This window comes from Rhamphochromis sp. 'chilingali', assembly GCF_963969265.1.
Source record: "Rhamphochromis sp. 'chilingali' genome assembly, chromosome: 1".
In the NCBI taxonomy this organism is placed as follows: domain Eukaryota; kingdom Metazoa; phylum Chordata; class Actinopteri; order Cichliformes; family Cichlidae; genus Rhamphochromis; species Rhamphochromis sp. 'chilingali'.
The window spans coordinates 6,117,157-6,137,877 of record NC_137929.1 but is presented as its reverse complement, the minus strand read 5'-3'; the positions used below and the strand labels follow the sequence as shown (position 1 = coordinate 6,137,877).

Below are 20,721 nucleotides of genomic sequence, written 5' to 3'. Positions count from 1 at the left end.
GCACGCTCACATCACAGCTCTCTAAATAAGCCAGTTTCAAAATAAGAGCTGAAAGCTGTGTTTGCTTGTGTTAGCTTATTATTGTGGAGACTAACATTCAGTGATCATGTGTTCAGACTCATAATGATTTCTCTCAGAAATCCTGATCTTTGTATTTACTGTGTGTTGGATCAATAACTGAGATTCATGGTATCACACAGCTGTGCTGCTGCTGATGTCAGCACATCTGGAACAATAATAATAATAATAATAATAATGGATACTTTATTGATCCCCATGGGGAAATTACTTGTTTTTCTCTGCATTTGACCCATTCACTCAGTGAAGCAGTGGGCAGCCCACTAAGCAGGCGCCCGGGGAGCAGTGTGTAGGGACGGTACCTTGCTCAGGGGTACCTCAGGGTAGCCGTTAAGTGGATTCGAACCGCCGACCTTCCGATCATGGGGCGACCACTTTACCTACTGAGCTATCCCTGCCCAAATACGAGGTATCTGCTACCAGACTGAGCAGGACGTGAGACCTGTGGACTGTTTAAAGCTGTCCCTCCACAGCTCACTCAGACCTGATCCACACCTCAGTGATATTCTCTGACTTCCTCAGTAGAGACAGAAACCATTCAGATCTGGGACCATCAGCTGACTGATGATGTCACACAGACTGTGTTTTTCAGGAACAGTGATTCTGATGTGAGCCTGCTAGCTGACAGCAGACCTGATGAAAGCACATGTTCACATCTGTGAGGACAGACTGGACTCTTTGACTGCACCTTGGTTCTCCTCAGAGGTCTGTACAGGAGCATGTCCACCCCCACTGAAGATCTCAGTCACTGTGAAACATAGAAAGCTGCTTGTGTGGCCTCTGCCTCACATGTAGATACAGCTACAGGTTTCTCTGTCAGTCAGACTGAAACAGTGTCCTGATGCTGCATCATTCAGCTCTGTGCCCCAGTCAGCATCACTGGGAGCTACCAGTGTTTCTGCCCTTTTCCTGTAACACTACACTCAGCACAGGCTCAGCTGGTATCCAGTGTTGGACTTTGGCTTCAGCTGCTGTGATAGATCCTCTAACATAGATCAGCTCTGCTACATGTTGTTAGATAAGTGCAGCTGCTGTCATGTCCTGATGTTTCTCTGGCTCAGCAGCTTCTCCATCAGAGGTTCACATGGAGCTGATCCAGTATCTCCAGTAACTGTGTTCTGTGCCTCACTGGTTCATCCTTCTGTCTGTGTGACGTCAGTCAGATGTTGAAGTTAAACTCTGTAATCTTCACTGTGTCACAGAGTTCAGTGAGTCCCGTTATTCACAGTATCAATCAGATCATCAGAGAACAGCTGATCAGCAATCAGTGGTGCCAACAGCGCCTCCTGTGGTGAGAGGATGCAATAATGCAATGTAGCATTTTTCCACTCAACACTTGCAGTCATGGAAACTGTCTGTTGGATCTGTGTGACGTTGCTTTCTTGGTTAGAGTTCCTCACAAATGTCCAGATGATTCTTCTAATGAGGCGTCGACCATGTTTGCAGCTCTTTGGAAGAAAACGTCGCCCTTTGCCATCCTTACTTTTCTTTGACTTCTTCAAATGCAGCTGAACTCCAGCTGGTATTTTCTTGGACTTTGCAGCTGTTTCTGGTCATCAGTTCATTCCTGCAAACCTCTGAAGCTGAACAACAATGATGCTGCATTGCTGGCTGATCCCAAAAGGTTGATTCTGTTCATCTGGACGTTTTCAGAAACGTTTGCTCACTGATCAGGTGACTTCTTCAGTCTCAGCTGACTGCAGCTTTACAAGCTTACAAACAGCACATTTGCACAATGACTGAAAGCAGCAGCACCTGATATATATGATACTAATATAATACATATACATATATAATCCATACTAATGATGAAGGAACTGAGCTCACAGTCCATTGTTCATTCAGTGAACTACTCAGTTTATTTTGGGCCTCAGAAATGCTCACTCTGTTTGTACATCACTGTCAGCAATAGACTCATTCTGCTGTGTGGACAGGAACACATGTGACATCACTTCCTGTTTGTTTGTGACTGAAGAAGTTTACAAGGAATCATTTAGAAGAGTTTCAAACATCAACTGATTGAATCCATGAATCTGAAAACGTGTTTGTGAGTGAACGAGACAGACATGTACAGACTGAACTATCTGTTCAACAGTCAGAGTGTTTCTGTAACAGGAGACACTCTTTACACTCCACTCAGCACAGGGACACTGAGCCACCAGGAGGCCAGAACATAAACCCAGGATAAAGAGTTTGAGTGAATGTGGTGTTGAAGGTGTGGAGGTGGATCAGAGTGTCAGAGGAGACTCTGTAGAAGGACAGAGTGCCAGCAGGACAGTCCACATACACTGCTGCTCTGTTAGAGACAGAGGAGGAGGAGGAGGAGGAGGAGGAGATGGATGTTACTCTGTTATTGTGCCTGACAAACTCAGGACCATCATCAGAGCAGCTCAGACTCCAGGACTGATCATTGTATCCAAACACACAGTCATCACTGTCTCTTTTCCTTCTGATGCTTCTGTAACTCACTGATATATAAACGTCTCCTCTCCACTCGACCTCCCAGTAACAGCGACCAGTCAGACCATTTCTACACAGCAGCTGTTCATAAACATCAAATCTGTCTGGATGATCAGGATATGACTGAACCTCCTCCACACGTGTCACCTTCCTGTTGTTGTCAGACAGTTGGAGCTTTGTGTTCACTGTGTTTGTGTCGATTGTGAGTTGACAGGAATCTGATGGAGAGAACAAACACAATCCAGCTGCAGTTATTGATCCATCATCTGTTCATTGATTGACACTTTGATGATGACTCCTGACATGATGAAGATGGTTGAATGTGTGCTGCTTTGTTTTCATGAATCCCATTAAAAACACACTTACACTTCCTCAGACCTGGTCTCAACCATCGGACTCCAGCAGGCTCCACCCTGAAAGGAGGAGGGGGGTCAGAGCAGCACAGTCAGCATGCACACATGGACATTACATGGCTCTCACACACACACTGTTACACACTGAGCTCAAAGCTCGGCTCCACTGTTTTATTCAAAGAAATCTACATTTATTTATCAGCACATTTAAAAACAGCTTGAGCCAAAGTGCTGCACAGAGTAGAGAGAAAATAGGAAACATACACAGTAATGACTATAAAGACTGGTCAGGATTGAAAGCTACAGAGTACAAATGTGTTTCCAACCGGCTTTTAAAAATGTCCAGTGTTGGTGACGACCTGATGTGAAGGGCGACTGTTCCAGAGTTTGGCTGCAGCCATCGATAAAGCTCACCTCTGTTTTTACGTCTAGTTCTGGTCAGAAGCTGCTTATCTGCAGACCTGAGGGCTCCACTTGGATTCTTTTGTTAAAGAGAGATAAGATGGAGCCAATCCATTCACAGATTTAAAGACAACCAGATCTGGAAGTGGATTCTACCACGTACTGGTAACCAGTGGAAAAAGCTGGTGATGGGTCGTCTAGCACAGACCCACCGCTGGAACCAGACAATTGATGAGGGAGAGAACTGTGACAGCGCCGTTCCTTCACTTGACCTCAGTCGCTCTCGTCTGCTCCCTCGTAACACTGCTCTTTATTGAGCTTACATGAATATGCACAAGTTCATTATGACGTCTTACACAGGTATGAACAAAGAGTACCAGTCTGTGCATAGTGTGTGTGTGTGTGTGTGTGTGCGTACGTGCGTGCGTGTGTGTTTGTGTGTGTGTGTGTGTGTGTCTGTGTCTGTGTGTGTGTGTGTGTGTGTGTGTGTGTGTTCCAGATGTGACCCTGTGACCCCAAAGCTGGTGCTAAGAGTCCAGCGGTCCCCCTAACAAAGGGCTCTTATACTTAACCAGACACAGAGTAGGTGTCCTCCTACACCAGGGGTCTCAAACTCGTGGCCCGTGGGCCAATTGCGGCCCGCAGGACGATAGTTTTTGGCCCCACCTTAATATGAAAATGTAATGTTAGTTTGATAATGTATGACACTTTACAGTGTTGTGGGCGGAGCTGAATTAACCCACCAATCAGGGTGGGATATGGATCTCAGGGGACACCAGCTGGGCTTGATGCAAGCAGGGAAACATTTCTCAATGAGTCAAAGTTCCAGCAGCGTTGCCCTGGAGTGTTTCTTTCTTTCCTGTGCCTGGCTGGCTTCCTCCTTTCTATTGGGCAAACGCCGACATTCGCCCCAGCGCGCTGCGTTCACAACACTTCAAAAAAAGTTGTTTTTTTAAGTTGCTGCCCAGCGGGACATTATACGTATATAGATTTATACACACGTCAGTGGGATTTAAAGTTATTTTTCCACAGAGAGAGATCTCATATTAACTCTCACAGTGATGCGTAGGCGGCGGGATAAAAGAAAAGTCATGAACTCAATGCAGCCCAATTTAGTCTGCAGTCACATAGCGACACCTGTTCATCGGCAACAACAGTCCCCAGTAACCCGGACTAATTATAGGGTCGCACCGTAATTTGTGGCTCCATGTTTTTATTTGCATCACTGCGTTTGCATTGCAGCAAACATGAACATTACATATATTTCAATATAATGTAAAAGCAGTCAAAACAACTAACATCAGAAACAGCTGATGTTATTTGTTATATGTCACGGTGTCATTTCTGCTTCTTTCTCCTGTAACAACAGCCCGGCGCCGTGAGCAGTCGCCTTTTTTGCGCTCGCTATCCCTGCACTTTCTACCATCTGCAAACGCCACGGTGTTCGTGTCGTCATGAAAGACATCAGAATCAGAATCAGAATCAGAATACTTTATTGATCCCTGGGGGAAATTATTTTTTGTTACAGTGCTCCATTTTAAACCAACATTAAGACAAGACAGACAATACGCTAACTAAGAATAGTACAATATATACATATATATACATACATACATACATAAGTCACTTATAAATAAATATTTGGAAAAGAAACATGTGTAGTTGTAGCAGCAAACAGTGTGTTAAGTGGATGCGTTGTACAGGGAGATGGCCACAGGCAGGAATGATTTCCTGTGTCGTTCAGTGGTGCTTTTCGGTAATCTCAGTCTCTCACTGAACGAGCTCCTGTGACTGACCAACATGTCATGGAGTGGGTGGGAGGTGTTATCCAACATTGTCTTTATCTTGGACAGCATCCGCCTCTCCGACACCACCTTGAGGGAGTCCAGCTCCATCCCCACAACATTGCTGGCCTTACGGATCAGTTTATTAAGTCTGTTGGCATCTGCGACCCTCAGCCTGCTCCCCCAGCATGCAACAGCATAGAGGATCGCACTGGCCACCACAGACTCATAGAAAATCCTCAGCATTTTCTGGCAGATGTTGAAGGACCTCAGTCGCCTCAAAAAATAGAGACGACTCTGGCCCTTCCTGTAAAGTGCTGTGGTGTTTTTAGCCCAGTCCAGTTTATTGTCAATGTGTACTCCAAGGTATTTATAGTCCTCCACAATGTCAACACTGACCCCCTGGATTGAAACAGGGGTCAAGTGTTTCCTGGTCTTCCTGAAGTCCACGATCAGTTCCTTGGTCTTTGCCACGTTGAGCTGCAGATGATTCTGCTCACACCACGTGACAAAGGAGTCGACCACAGCCCGGTACTCTGTCTCATCATCCCTGCTGATGCATCCAACCACCGCAGAGTCATCAGAAAACTTCTGAAGATGGCAGGTCTCTGTGCAGTGGCTGAAGTCTGTGGTGTAGAGGGTGAAGAGGAAGGGGGAGAGGACAGTCCCCTGTGGTGCCCCTGTGTTGCTAATCACCTTGTCAGACACACACTGTGGGAGACGTACATATTGTGGTCTTCCTGTCAGGTAATCAACAATCCAGGACACCAGAGAAGCATCCACCTGCATCGCTGCCAACTTATCACCCAGGAGGGTCGGCCTGATGGTGTTGAAAGCACTGGAAAAGTCAAAAAACATGACCCTCACAGTGCTCGCCGGCTGGTCCAGATGGGTGTAGACACGATTGAGCAGGTAGATGATGGCGTCCTCTGTTCCGAGACGAGGCTGATAAGCGAACTGAAGGGGATCCAGATGTGGTCTTACTATGGGTCGCAGCTGGTCCAGGATGAGCCTTTCCAGGGTCTTCATGATGTGGGAGGTCAGTGCCACGGGCCTGTAATCCTGGGGGCCACTGGGACGAGGCGTCTTTGGTACAGGGACGAGGCATGATGTCTTCCACATCACCGGGACCCTCTGCAGACTCAGACTCAGCATAAACAGTTTATGAAAGACTCCACACAGCTGGGGGGCACAGGCCTTGAGGACAAGGGGACTCACTCCGTCTGGTCCAGCAGACTTTCCTGAGTGAAGTCTCCTCATTTGCATCTCAACCTGGTATTGAGTGAAGGTGATGGGTGGGGGAGGGGTGTCAGGAATCTCACAGGAGGCAACATGTGAAGAGAGAGGCTGGCACAGTGGTGTGGCTCTGGATTCCAGGCTGACTGCAGGTGAGGTTGTGGGGGTGGGAGCAGACACTGTGGTGTCGAATCTATTGAAAAACAGATTCAACTCGTCGGCTCTATTCTCACCTCCCTCAGCTCCCCTGCTGTTGGTTGGCCTGAATCCAGTGATGGTCTTCATGCCCCTCCACACCTCTCTCATGCTGTTCTGCTGGAGTTTCCACTCCAGCTTCCTCCTGTAATTGTCCTTAGCCTCTCTGATCTTGTCCTTTAGTAACACCTGGACCTTCCTCACCTCCTCTTTGTTGCCCCCTCTGAAAGCCCTCTTCTTGTTGTTGAGGAGGGCTTTGATGTCCTTAGTCACCCACGGCTTGTTATTTGGGTAACAATGAACAGTCTGAGCTGGAACAATGGAGTCGGTGCAGAAAGTTATGTAGTCTGTGATACACTCAGTAAGCCCATTGATGTCCTCGGCGTGAGGCTCACAGAGTGTTTCCCAGTCGGTCACCTCGAAACAGCCCTGTAGTTCCGCTATTGCCTCCTCTGACCACCTCCTAACAGTCCTGGTGGTCACAGGTTCCCTCCTCACAATTGGCACATAGCGGGGGGTGAGGTGAATCAGGTTATGATCTGACCTACCAAGTGGGGGGAGGGAGGAGGAGCTGTATGCATCCTTGACGTTAGCATACAGTAAGTCTAAAGTTTTCTCTCCCCTGGTGGGACAGTCCACATATTGTTTGAATGTTGGTAGTGTATTGTCCAGTGATACATGGTTGAAGTCACCCGAGATCACAATAAAGGCACTCGGGTGCTGAGTCTGTAGCCGAGCTATGGCAGAGTGGATAGTGTCACATGCAGCTGTGGGGTTAGCAGAGGGGGGAACATAAACAGCCACCAAGATGACGTGAGAGAATTCCCTGGGTAAATAATACGGCCTGAGTCCAACAGCACACAGTTCAGTGTCCGGGCAACAAATCCTTTCTTTGATTGTTATGTTGGCAGGGTTACACCACCGGTTGTTAACTAAAACAGCAAGCCCACCTCCTTTACGCTTACCGCTAGCGATGCTGTCCCTGTCTGCCCGAACAGTGTGGAAGCCTTCCACGGAAGCATTCTCATCGGGAATGACCTGGTGCAGCCATGATTCGGTGAAACACATCAGGCTACACTCTCGGTATTCCCTCTGACTCCGTACCAGTGCTGAGAGCTCGTCGATTTTACTTGCCAACGATCGCACATTTCCCATCACGATAGACGGCAGACACGGTTTAAACCTCCTCCTCGCTTCGAGCCTCCGCTGTCTCACCGTCACCTTTTTTCTTCTCTTCTGTCCTTGACCTCTGCATCCCCGATGTGTTTTCCTCCAAATTTCAGCTGGTACTTCTGCGGGCACTTCTGCGGGCCTGGCCAGCGAGCCGGCCGGCATCAGGGCGATCAGCTGATCTCTGGAGTAAACAGTCCGTGCGTGTAGGAGATGTGCCGCGGTCCCGTTCCATGATAAAAGTAACAGTTCCACGGCCACCAGAAGAACAAAAACTCTCTCAATCCACATGATTGAGTAAGAGATAGAAAACGGAGGAAAATACAAGTCAGAAAAAAAAAGAATACGTAAGAAAAAAGAGCTAAACTAAGAGAAAAGCAGGAGCGACTGTAACAGGCTGCACGCTGGTTGGCGCATGCGCACTTAACATCGAGCGTAAAAACAAAGGAGACTGCTACCGGCTTTTTATCTGCCGATCGCCGTGCTACGGTTGCAAGAAAAAGAAGCAGAGATGACGTTCTCTACGCGTTGAGACTCACAGTAATTCCAATGCATGGCCAGACCACCGCTCAGCAGATATTTACAAGCTGTGTGATGCCATTGAGAATGTTGGTTTGCCATGGAAGAGGTTTGTTGGAATAACAACAGATGGAGCGCCATCAATGACAGGGAGGAAACATGGACTGGTGGCACAAAACAAACTGGAAGAGGAAGGCGTGGAGGAGGCCATTGCTCTGCACTGCATCATCCATCAGCAGGTCCTTTGCAGCAAATGCCTGAAGTTTGACAATGTGATGTCTATTGTTGTGAAATGCATCAACCAAATCAGATCCAGGGGCTTAAAGCACCGAAGGTTCTGAGCTTTTTTAGAGGAAATGGAGTCAGAATATGGGGATGTGCTCGACTTCACTGAGGTACGTTGGCTCAGCAGGGGAAATGTATTAAAGAGACTTTTTGAGTTGAGAGCAGAAGTGAAGCCTTCATGGAGAAGGATGGAGTTAGTGTTCCTGTGCTAACTGATCCCAAATGGCTCATGGACTCAGCTTTTCTTGTTGATATGACACATGAGCTTAATGTACTGAACAAGACGTTACAAGGCCAGGGGCAACTTGTCAGTGCTGCCTATGACAACGTGAGAGCATTCTCCACAAAACTGGCGCTCTGGAAAGCTCAGCTCTCTCAGACAAACCTTTGCCATTTCCCAGCATGCAAGGCACTCGTGGATGCAGGCACACCATTCAGTGCTGACGAGTATGTTGATGTCATTTTGAGGCTACAGGAAGAATTTGATCACAGATTTGCTGACTTCAAGACACACAGAGCCACCTTTCAAATGTTTGCGGACCCCTTCTCCTTTGATGTGCAAGATGCCCCTTCTGTGCTTCAAATGGAGCTCATTGAGCTGCAGTGCAACTCTGAACTCAAAGCAACGTTCAGGGAGGTGAGTGGAAAAGCAGACAAGCTTGGACAATTTTTGAGAGACTTGAGCCCTAGTTTCCCTCGGCTTTCCCGAATGTTCAAGCGGACCATGTGCCTTTTTGGTAGCACATACTTGTGCCAAAAGCTCTTCTCCACTTTGAACTTCAATAAGTCCAAGTACAGGTCCAGACTTACGGATGATCATCTTCAAGACATACTGAGGGTCGCAACTGCTTCCTCCCTCAGGCCAAATCTGGCTTGGCTATGTGAGAGGAAACGCTGCCAGGTCTCTAGCAGCAAGGAGTAGGCAAGAGAAGCCATGTTCAGAAGAACAGTTCATTTTCTACAGTGTTCCATTCATGTTCAGAAGAAGGTTATAGAACTGTTAATACAGACATTTCAATCTAAACACAGCAGATATAGAAGACTGAAAAAAACACATAAGTTCACTGACTAAAAATATCTTATTATTATTTTATTTATGTATTACAGATTGATTTATTTTCTTATTAATTCTTAATTTGTTAATTTATTTTTCATATTTTCTGTTAAAAAATAAAAATAAAGAGATTTGAGAAGATTGGAATTTTTTTAACCATGCCTTTCTTGTGGAAAACCTAATGCAGCCCAGCCTCACCCAGACTGTGCCTGCAGCGGCCCCCAGCTAAATTGAGTTTGAGACCTCTGTCCTACACCATAAATCAGTAAGAGAGGGTACGACCTCTCTCATGGCCCCAAGTGGTGTGTGCATGCCAGAGCACTCTGGAAGGCATACAGAGTCTTTACAGACTACTAAGGATCAAACCTCTATCATCATGCAATCGATTATACAACTCTAAGCATATATGAGTAAATATTTCTAAGCATAAATGACAGTCAACAATATAAACCTTAAAGCTGGTTGTAATAACAGAATTCATTTGTTTCTCAAATGAGAAAGAGCTATCGAGAAACACTCCTAAATCTTTAGTTCTGAACTTTTCCAGTGGGGCAAGGTCAACATTATCTGCTAATGCAAAATTGGCTACTCTTATTAACTAATGCTAATTTGACGTGAATTAGCATTATGCACTAATGCTAACACTTACTTTTTTAACAATGTGAGTAGCTAATGCTAACACTATTTCCCTTAACTTTATAACAATGGGAACGGCTAATGCTAACACTCTTTTTCCTAGCATTACAACATCTGAGCTGCTAATGCTAAGTAGGTCGCCATTAGCACCTACGTCTAATTTAAGGCAAATACGCATTAGAACCTAATGCTCATATCGTTTTCCTTTGCTTTATAGCAATGTGAGCAGCTACTGCTAAATAGCATTAGCTAATAACAGCAGTCTAATTTAATGCAAGTTAGCATCATTTGAGTTATAACGATGTGAGGATTTAATGCTAAGTATGCTGCCATTAGTGGCTAATTCTAATTAGGGGTGAATAATTATTACCAGCTAATGCTAATATCGTTTTCTCTTCCCTTTTAACAATGTGAGCAGCTAGTGCTAGGTAGGCTGAAGCTAGCAGCTAATGCTAAAGCTAAAGATAATTTGATGTGAATTAGCATTACATTAGTGAGGAGTTAATGCTAAGTAGACTGCCATTAGTAGGTAATGCTAATTTTAGGTGAATAGGAATTGGCAGCTAATGCTAATACTATATTTTCTTGCTTTAACCCTTTAAAACTGGTCAGAGTGGGCACACTCCGTTTTGCGCAACTATTTTTAAATCCCGGTAGCACTATAACCACGTGAGCTAGCGCAATAATTTTTTTTGCATATGAAACCTGAGGAGTTGTACTTACATCTTATGCCATCAGCTTGTCCTAGGTTACAGTTTCCTTCCACATATGCTTAGGACTCATATTGCACTGCTGGAAATAGTTTATTTTGATGCATATGCTGTTATTTTGCAAATTTGCAGTATAATATTCATTTTTGTTTTTCCTCCAGTATATAAAAATTGGTGTATTTCAAAAATAAAACTATGAAGGCACTCAAAATAAATTTCCTGTGGTAGGAAACTATTTTGTGCAACTTTTTTGTATTTACAGTTTTGAGGGAAAAGCCTCTTAAATTTCTCTAACTAGAAATATATGTTAAAAAAAACAAAAACGATTTTCAATTTTTTTGTAGTTTATTGCACTTTTTTGCAATTTATGTAATTACTATGCACTTAATACATACATATTATTAAAATTTAGGCTGTAATGGTTGTATTGATGTATAGCAACTTGAAATGCTCCCAAAAATGGCTCTACAGCATGTAAAAATATAATACAAGCTCTGGTGGACTTGGTTCTATGGTAGGTCTTAAAGGGTTAAATCAATATCTTTATCTGGGCTGCAGAAGTGATAGGGTAACAGGGGCAGGGTACAGACTGGACAGGTCGCTATCATACAGAGACAAACAACCATTTGCACTTCAACACCTTTGGGTAATTTAGAATAACCAGCCCTTACAACTGCATGACTTTTAACTGTGAAGGAAACCAGAGTACACAGAGAGAACCCACTGCAAACTTCGCCTCATTGCGGATTTGAACCCAGGACCTTCTTGCTCTGAGGTAACAGCACGAACCACCATGGCATTAATCTGTCAATACAGACTTAACAAAAGTAGGAAAGCTATGCTTGATGATGCTTTATGTTGTTGTCCTTGACAAGTTAAACCATACGAAATAGTAACAGCATACACGTGGTGTGGTTGTCTGCCTCTTGTAACCCCACTGATTTTCCTGTGGTTTGACATCTAATGTGATCTTGTGGATTTCGTGAGCTGACTCAAAAGAGTGAAATTGGGTGGTTGTTACATGCACAAGATCCAAACTTGTAATTTGAACTAAATAATTCCATGTTTCTATGGTGAACGTAATTGAATTATGTAGCATCTACATGAAATTCAGCAACGTAATTTGTTCTTGTTGAGATGACATCATACAATCTAGTAAGAGTGGCTGGATCCAGGCAACTAACCACTCTTACTCATCTCATCTGCATGTAACAACCACCCAATTTCATTTTTTTGAGTGTGCAAGTCTGCAAATTTCTTTATTAAATCATAAGATTCTTAAATTCATCAAGTCTCTCTCTGCCTGGGTCCTCGTCACAAAACACAATTTAATCCCACATTTGTGAAAGAAAAGCAAAACACTTTTTTGAGAAGTCTGTAACAAAACCATCAAATCTGATAAAGGTTATTTAAATGATGCTCATAGTGAGTAAGAAGTAAACTGAGTGCATGTTTTGGACAGAGATTCACTTTTGTGTATGTATAATATAATACAGATACATAAAAAACACTCCCAAAACAGAATAAATTATTACAAAATATTAATAAAAACCTATTAAAATGGAGGCAACTTTGCCTGTGGTAGAATGTATATAATGTATGAAAAAATCTTTACTGCAGATACTAATTTAACTAATTTAATAATACTAATTTTGTGTTGTAAGATTTATGAGTTTCATGATTTCATAGTGGTACTTGGGAGAGCTTGACATTTTTCTCAGGTGGTACACACTGTAAAAAGTTTGAGAAACACTGATAAGTGTTTCTCTGCCGCATAAGTCAGTATGCAGCAGTCAAACAGACACCTGGACGGTCCAAAAGTTGGCCTACCTGTTACTGGCTGAGGTTTTAGTGGAGTTGTGGCTGAACCACATAAAAATATATCATTAATTTTAATCTCCCCAATCAATGATCATGTTATGTTGGAATGTTGTTAAAGAGGGTCAAAAATGTTTCAACCCAGTTTGTTTTGCAGATTCTGTATAGCAGCTTTAATATAGGGAGAACACAACTTCCTGATTGTATGAATAAAATCAGGATTTTTCTCTTTGTCAGTTTAATAGTTTCTGTTGTGCTTGTCACTGTTCCCTGTCTGTTTTCTTACCTGGTTCTTCCTGACCTTGTACTTTCTCCTCATGTTCCCTCTTTCCTCTCTCCCTCTTTGGACTGACAATCATACACAAATAGATTGGATTCAATTAGATGAAAAAATTACATTAATATGAAAAAAAAAAAAATTATTAAGATCACTAACAAAAAGTCCTCTCTCAGTCTACTTTCAACCAAAAGGCAAATAACCAAACCACATGAACATCTAATAAAAGATATAAAATATTGAAACACTGATCCAACATTATCCTTTATTGACGGATCATTTGTTCTTACACTTTTACCTGAATGTGGCTCCTGTTTTTGAAAAAACGTCCTTATATCCATTATGAACCTGTCTGTCTCTCTCTACACAAAAACACACACACAACAGCAGTTATAAGGTTAATGGGCATTCAGTCAGTTAGCTAGTTAGTATCCATTTCAAACAGGACAGTGGCAACAACAGCAGGCTGCGGACAATTTTAAGTTTTAGATTTTAAATAGGCTGTATACATTTCAATGGGAGCAACAGGACAGTCAGATGTCGCTGAATTTACTACAGAGCAGGACGGATTGTAGGGTAGCAAACATTGTTGGAAAACACGTTTTCAACACTGCAGGTTACCTGGTGTAAGGTTTTTCAGCTAAAAAGAAACATGACTCCTATCTAACTACATAAAGAGTAACTGAAGGTTAAATGCTGCTAATACGTCCTGTTTTAATCCAGGCACTCCACCTCCGCTCCGCTGCGTCTCAGCTACCATCGCTCTGGCAGCAACGACCCTAGAGCCAGAGTGGGGGAGAGCTGGAACAAACCATTTTGGGAGGGGGGAGGGGTTATCTATACTTTTGTTGTTAAAATGTTCCGTCTCAACCAAGTACTCTATGCTTTTTATATTTTTAGTAGTGTGTCACACAAACAGCAAATATTGATTAAAAAAAAAAAAGTAAGAAATCTTTGGGGGTGCTTTGATTCATTTTTGGGGGTGCTGAAGCACCCCCAAAAATGGGCTAAAATCGCCCCTGCTTGCATGCAAGGGCAGCCACAGAGCACTCACACTTGGAGTGAGGGCTCCGGGACTCGCACTCTGCCACTGCCCTGGTCTTTATTTATACACAAGAAGAGTAATACAACAGTGAATATGTTTGTTCAGTGGAATGTTGATGCGTGAGCATGTGCGGATATGGGTGTGTGTGTGTGCCAGGAGAGGCTCCTCTACCTGGTACAAAGTGAAACTGCTCATTAAGCTCTTATCTAGCAGGTACTGCTCCTTCCCTGCATGATAACGGGTCACAGTGAATCAAAAACAGTCTGAGTTATAAAGAGGTCATCATGCAGTATTCTATCATATGCAAACTTATATTATTAAAAGATTATACTGACTACAATTTTCTATTGACAACAAGGAAATTCTTTGTATATTTCATATATCAGAGAAAGAGGTAAGAGGGCAGAAATGTTACGGTAGCAGGCTCGGGTGTGTACAGCATAGAAAGAGGAGGAGGATGCCCCCGTTTATTACCCGTCTAATTACGTGGGAATAAACTTCAGCTCATCTTTATTTTGTCTTAATAAGTAAATTCTCTCATTTTTTTCCTTCCCCTGAAGTGTAAATTTTTCTCCATCTGCCGCACACACGATATAACCAAAATGACATTAACTGTATGATTAGCTGTAGTTTTGATGCTGACAGAAAGGTGTGTGTGAAGAATATTAACGGCAGTGAGAACATTAAGAGAACAGTTTGATGTTAGTGACATCATCAACATGGATCATCTGCAGTTTTATTAACAGCACTCGCGTGCTCGTTTTATTTAATTATCTATCTATAACAGCGTGTCAACAGACTCCTGTCTCGTGTTATCGTAAATACATAAATGAATAAATAAACAATAATTTTAAGGGCGGAGTATTCATATTCAAGTACTGAATAGTACTGACCGGGTTTATTTCCTGTGCCTGATCGTCTTCTGTTATTCTGAGCCCAGTTCTTAACGTTCTTTAGTGTTTCACAGTCTGTTGCTGAGTGACGTGAAACTTGTTCGTTACTTTCAAAACTTTTCCCCCGGCGGAGTTCGTGAGGCACGCAGTGAAGTTTAGGGTGTGTCGGGAGGATACAGATCCTTGAATCCGGGGAAAACCACAACTTAGCACCGGAGTGACATCATCGGTGTCGGAATGTGAAAGTTCTTTCTTTTCTCAACATAGAGAGAACAGGAGGAGAGAGTGATGGAGCTTGTTGGGTTTAAATTCCCACTCTGTACATTCCAAGGAAACCACTCGACACAAAGAACAGACGGACACTCCAGCTGAGTTTTACTTGCAGCAAGGGGAGAAAGAAGCAAAGGTGTTTACAATCCTCCGTTCCTAGCACATCTCCGACTTCTTCTCCCCGCTCTGCTCTTTTTATTATGTGGTGGCAGATTTCTTTTCTCATGTATTAATCACATATTTAATCATATCACATTAGTTATAGTAATATCACTTTCTCACTTTACTATAGTAAGAGCACTCCTGTCACTAGTTTACATGCATGTGGAAAGTTACCACAGAGAGGCCATTGTAATGGGAGAAGTTAAACAGATAGTGAGACTCCTTCTGCTTAATAGGGATGTAAATCCTCAGAAAACAAGGTCATAAATCTCTCTGTGAGGGAGGAAGTATAGCCCCCCTGAGAGGGGCCAACATGTGAGTTTGTGGAATGTTCTTTGTCTGTGTGTCTGTATATAAGATGTAAGGGCGGTGGCCACAATTCAGAGATGGTCCTGGTGTTTCACTGGGATGCTCTCTCCACATTGCAATGTGTTTATTAAACCCACTTAAATCAAGCTCACTTAGTGTGTTGCAGGTTATTGTTAAAATTTCCATAACAATTATCTTAAAAGAAACACAAGCACATATTGTCTGCTTCCCTGACCTTGCCTGATAGTGTGTGTGTGTGTGTGTGTGTGTGTGTGTGTGTGTGTGTGTGTGTGTGTGTGTGTGTGTGTGTGTGTGTGTGTGTCCGCCCTAACATTCCCTCACTCTACAGTTCCAATAGTGAAAATTCCGGAACCTTCCCCCCTCTGTATGAAGGGGCCTCTCTTTACAGAAAGCAGCTGGGAGGTTGGAGGGAGTGGTCTTTGTTTTACAGAGCAGAGTGACGTCATCTCCCTCCATCACAGGGAGGACAGGACTCTGCAGGATCACTGATCCACCTCAACACAGAGACAAACTACAGCATTTCATCCATTTACACACAGCTTCATCAACACTAACTCCACACACTCAGCTTACCAGTGATTATAGTAATAGTAATAGGTCATAGTAATGTGTCATCTCAAACCCCATTGCTGTCATGTTTTCTGACCAGTTCATAGTGGAGCTGTTGTAACAGCTGGACACACATTCTGTCATGTTATCTTCACCTAGTATAGCTACATTGGGTAGCTGTGCTGACATACATATTATGCACTCTTTAACTGTAATACTTTTCACTGTACAGTTCCAGCTGGATGGAGACTCTCCATGACCACTGGTGTCAGTTTTGAATACACACATTTGGGTAAATTTTGGTAACAGTAGTGTTTTTAATGATTTGGGGAAATAAACTGCACATGGCACACTTGTGTCTGTGGTTTGGGATGCCTTATTACTCCTATAACCTACAGTTGTTTGCAAGTGTTAAGTTTGTATTCACTCACTGATTTTGGTTTCTAGGTGACTGGGGTGTGGATGTTGGCTCCAGGCAGAGCCAAGAGTTAGACCCACTTAACATGACATTAATATTAATTTCATTCTCTAACACAGGGTTTGCAGGGCTGGAGCGAATTTACTCAGGAGGAGAAGCCCTGATGTTGTCTGAGAAATGATCTAACTAATCTTTTCCTTTTTGTTATTCTCCTAGTTCTGATGAGTTGACTCATGGGAGAGAACATGTGTCAAAAGGAGGGATTCCAGAATAAACATGAAACAATGTTTTTCAAACGTTGTTTCAAAAACAATGTTTTTCATTAGTTTTTTATGATGTTTTTGTCTGTGGCTTTTTACTGTGATTTGTTGGATTAACAGTTCATGTACAGGTATTAATCTTATACAGGTGGTACACCCATGTTCAAATGAGGTTTTGATAACCTATAAGCAGTGATGGGAATAACGGCATTACTAACGGCGTTACTTTTTTCAGTAACGAGTAATCTAACTAATTACTATTTCTATCGTTACAACGCCGTTACAGTTACTAACAAGAAAACGCGGTCCGTTACTATTTTTAAACAAACAGACAGTTGAAGCTGTGTTCAGCTTACCGCATCTTATATCAGTTGCACGGAAGTAGCTGTAAGTAATCTGGACGCTACAGCTTTAAGCAGCTGCGCGCTCCCGCGGGCGGTAATCACGATCGCTGTCTGGAGCACAACACCTGGAGCTAAGGGAGCAAAACAATCGCATGAGTGCTGCTGTTTGACTGAAGAAGGATAAAGTAGTCGCCGTTTTTTCCTGGGTTAGGGTTACTGCTGTCTCCAGGTAGAAAAAGGAGTGATACACCTGCTGCTGTCAGACCTGCAGGTATCAGGCTGTGATGTTCTCCTTTATAGTGGACAGATCTTTTTTTTTTCGGAGTGGCACAAATAATTTGTGTGGTATCTTATTGTGCCACCCAAGAGGGATCAGTGAATGAATGCAGATGACACCTGATTAAACAGTCAGGCAGTTTTGCCTGAAGTAGTTCTGTGTGTTTTTGAGTTAAGGTGGTCGTTGGTGTGAAGTTAATAATCATTTTATTAATGATATGCAATCACATGACTCTCCGAACATCACAAACTCTGTTAGAGTCCTGAACATGAGTAAAAGTGATTGGAGTAATTATAGCATGCAAGCTCTACAGCAACTTGTGCGCATTTTGTACGGTAGCTAGACTGATTTTCTAGCATGTCAGTTCCTGATGCGTAGGTGCATTAGGTCCTCATTGTCTGAGTAAACATAGTAACACAGTTGTGAGTTCTTTTGACATGTGTACTCAACTTTGACACATTGTTTAACACCCTAAAGGTAAGATTTTGAGTTCATCACATTTCATTGAGGGATTTTGATAGGTCTCAAACATGCTGGAAGCACCTAAAGAAGGACGTTGTTCTTCCAGAGGTAAATGTGGTTGTTTTGGTTTCCCACTGATGTGGGGTCAGTAAAGATCTTTTACACCTTTTAAATGGGCTGATGGCCCTACAACAGTGCAGAGTACAGTACACTGCATAGATAGAGAGGAAAGATCTATCACTCTGTTGTAAATTTAGCTCAGAAGTGTTTTACATATGTTGGCTGTGTGGAAATTCGTAGCTACTTCTGGATTTTACTCTAGAACTCGAGAAGCACTAACATTAGTGTTAGTTTATATTTGTGGTATTCACTTACCTATAGGTACAAATATAGTCACTGTCCTTTATGGGAAACATCTGGACAGGCCAAAGCAAATGGCACAAAGGAGTGTGTGTGATGTTTGGTGAGGCATGTGTGCCTCAATCCCTAATAACACAGGGGATGAGGGGTTTTTTTTTTTTTTTTTTTACAGGAACAGTTAATACATTGGGAAACATGGGTTGATGGATGTAATGATAAAGTGGGAAAATATATCACACACTGAAAAACTTCCTTATGTAAATAACAGGTTCTTGTGAAAGAGCACCTTTATGTAACTAAGGTTGAAGTTTTCTTTGCAAATGAACAACCAAGGCTTTTTCATTTTTGTATATGGTCTCATATTGTGTTTTCTTTTATGATATAACTGCCATCCTTCGAACAAAGGGTGGAGACCCAAATGGAGAGAAGATGACCATTGAATATGAATTTGTTGGTTCCTTCTGACTATAGGGAGGATGCACATTGTGAATTCCTTTAGTACACAAATCTCCATGTTTTTATGTGATTCTTAATTAATTATTTTAAATTCTTAATTGTGGTATCACAAATGGTGGAATGTGGTGGCAGATTTATTTTCTCATGTATTAATCACATATATAATCATATCACATTAGTTACAGTAATATCACTTCCTCACTTTACTATAGTATGAGCACTACTGTCACTAGTTTGGAATGTTAACACGGTGAGGCCATTGTAATGGAGGGTGTCCCAAATTCTTTTATTTGAGGATGAGAACAAAGAAACACTGGTCTTGTACAATGATTTTATTGAACACACGCGTGGGGAGATGTACGTGGGGCGCGTGGGGCGGCCAAGGAGAAAACAAGGTTATAATTCTCTCTGTTTGTTTTTTTGGTCCTTGGCTGACACTTGGTCTTCGCTCGCTCTGCTGTAGAGTATCACTTCCTGTTTCTGCTCAAACAAAGTGGTGTTTCTGAGTAGCTTATCTGCTTAGAAATTTAATTAAAAACTTTTAAATACATTCTTTTTTCATAGTATAATCTTCACGTGCTTCATCTGAAGCACCCTTTCTGTGTGATCACTACCTAATTCATAGCCAAAGTATTCACTCACTGTCTCTGTACACTGTTTCGCTAGCTTAGCTTAGCTCGTAGCCGACTCGTTAGCACCATGGCTACTTCACCTGTCCCTCCTGCACTTTCTTGCTCATTGTGTCAGATGTTTAGTTACTCCTCAGCCTCCTTTAGCAGTAATGATACCTGTAACAAATGTAGCATATTTGCAGCTCTGGAGGCCAGGATTACTGAATTGGAGACTCGGCTTCGCACCCTTCATTCACCTGTAGCTAGCCAGGCCCCTGTAGCTGGTGCAGCCGAAGATAGCGTAGGCCCCACTAGCTGTTCCCCGGCAGACCCCAAGCAGCTGGGGAAAGAGGGCGGCTGGGTGACGGTGAGGAGGAAGCATAGTCCTAAACAGAAGTCCCAGGTACACCACCATCATGTGTCTAACCATTTTTCCCCACTTGGCGACACACCCACCGGGGGTCAAACCCTGGTAATTGGTGATTCTGTTCTCAGACATGTGAAGCTAGAACCGGCAACCATAGTCAGTTGTCTTCCAGGGGACAGAGCAGGCGACATTGAAGGAAATTTAAAACTGCTGGCTAAGGGTAAACGTAAATACAGTAAGATCATAATTCACGTCGGCAGTAATGACACCCGGTTACGCCAATCAGAGGTCACTAAAATCAATATTGAATCGGTGTGCAACTTTGCCAAAACAATGTCGGACTTTGTAGTTTTCTCTGGGCCCCTCCCCAATCAGACCAGGAGTGACATGTTTAGCCGCATGTTCTCCTTAAATTGCTGGCTGTCTGAGTGGTGTCCCAGAAACGATGTGGGCTTCATAGATAATTGGCAAACCTTCTGGAGGAAACCTGGTCTTGTTAGGAGAGACGGCATCCATCCCACTTGGATGGAGCAGTTCTCATTTCTAGAAATATGGACAAATTTATTAAACCCCCCAAAATATGTCTATCCAGAGTTGAGACCAGGAAGCAGAGTTGCAGTCTTACACGCCTCTCTGCAGCTTCTCTCCTGTTACCCCCCCAAAAACCCATCTCCATTGAGACCATGTCAGCTCCCAAACAGACAAAAAACAAACTAAAAAATCACAAAGAAAGAACAATACAGTATCCACATCTGAACCAAAGAGTAAAACAGTGAAATGTGGATTATTAAATATTAGGTCTCTCTCCTCCAAGTCTCTGTTAGTACATGACTTAATAATTGATCAACAAATCGATTTACTCTGCCTTACAGAAACCTGGTTGCAGCAGGATGATTATGTTAGTTTAAATGAATCAACACCCCCGAGTCATTCTAACTAG

The 20,721-nt window shown here is 43.0% G+C and overlaps 1 protein-coding gene and 1 long non-coding RNA gene across 2 annotated transcripts in view; one reads left to right on the top strand and one right to left on the bottom strand.

Annotated features, from left to right (window-relative positions):
- The window catches only part of LOC308399604 (uncharacterized protein), a gene marked incomplete at its 3' end in the record, with an annotated part of 374,730 nt that overhangs the window by 44,961 nt on the left and 309,048 nt on the right, over positions 1–20,721 (top strand). The window lies entirely within an intron of this gene.
- LOC308405828 lies at positions 239–13,784 on the bottom strand. Its single transcript, XR_013973404.1, has 5 exons — positions 13,599–13,784; positions 13,276–13,339; positions 12,987–13,048; positions 2,905–2,951; positions 239–2,756 (listed from the first exon to the last, which is right to left on the bottom strand). It is a non-coding gene; the product is annotated as an uncharacterized lncRNA (long non-coding RNA).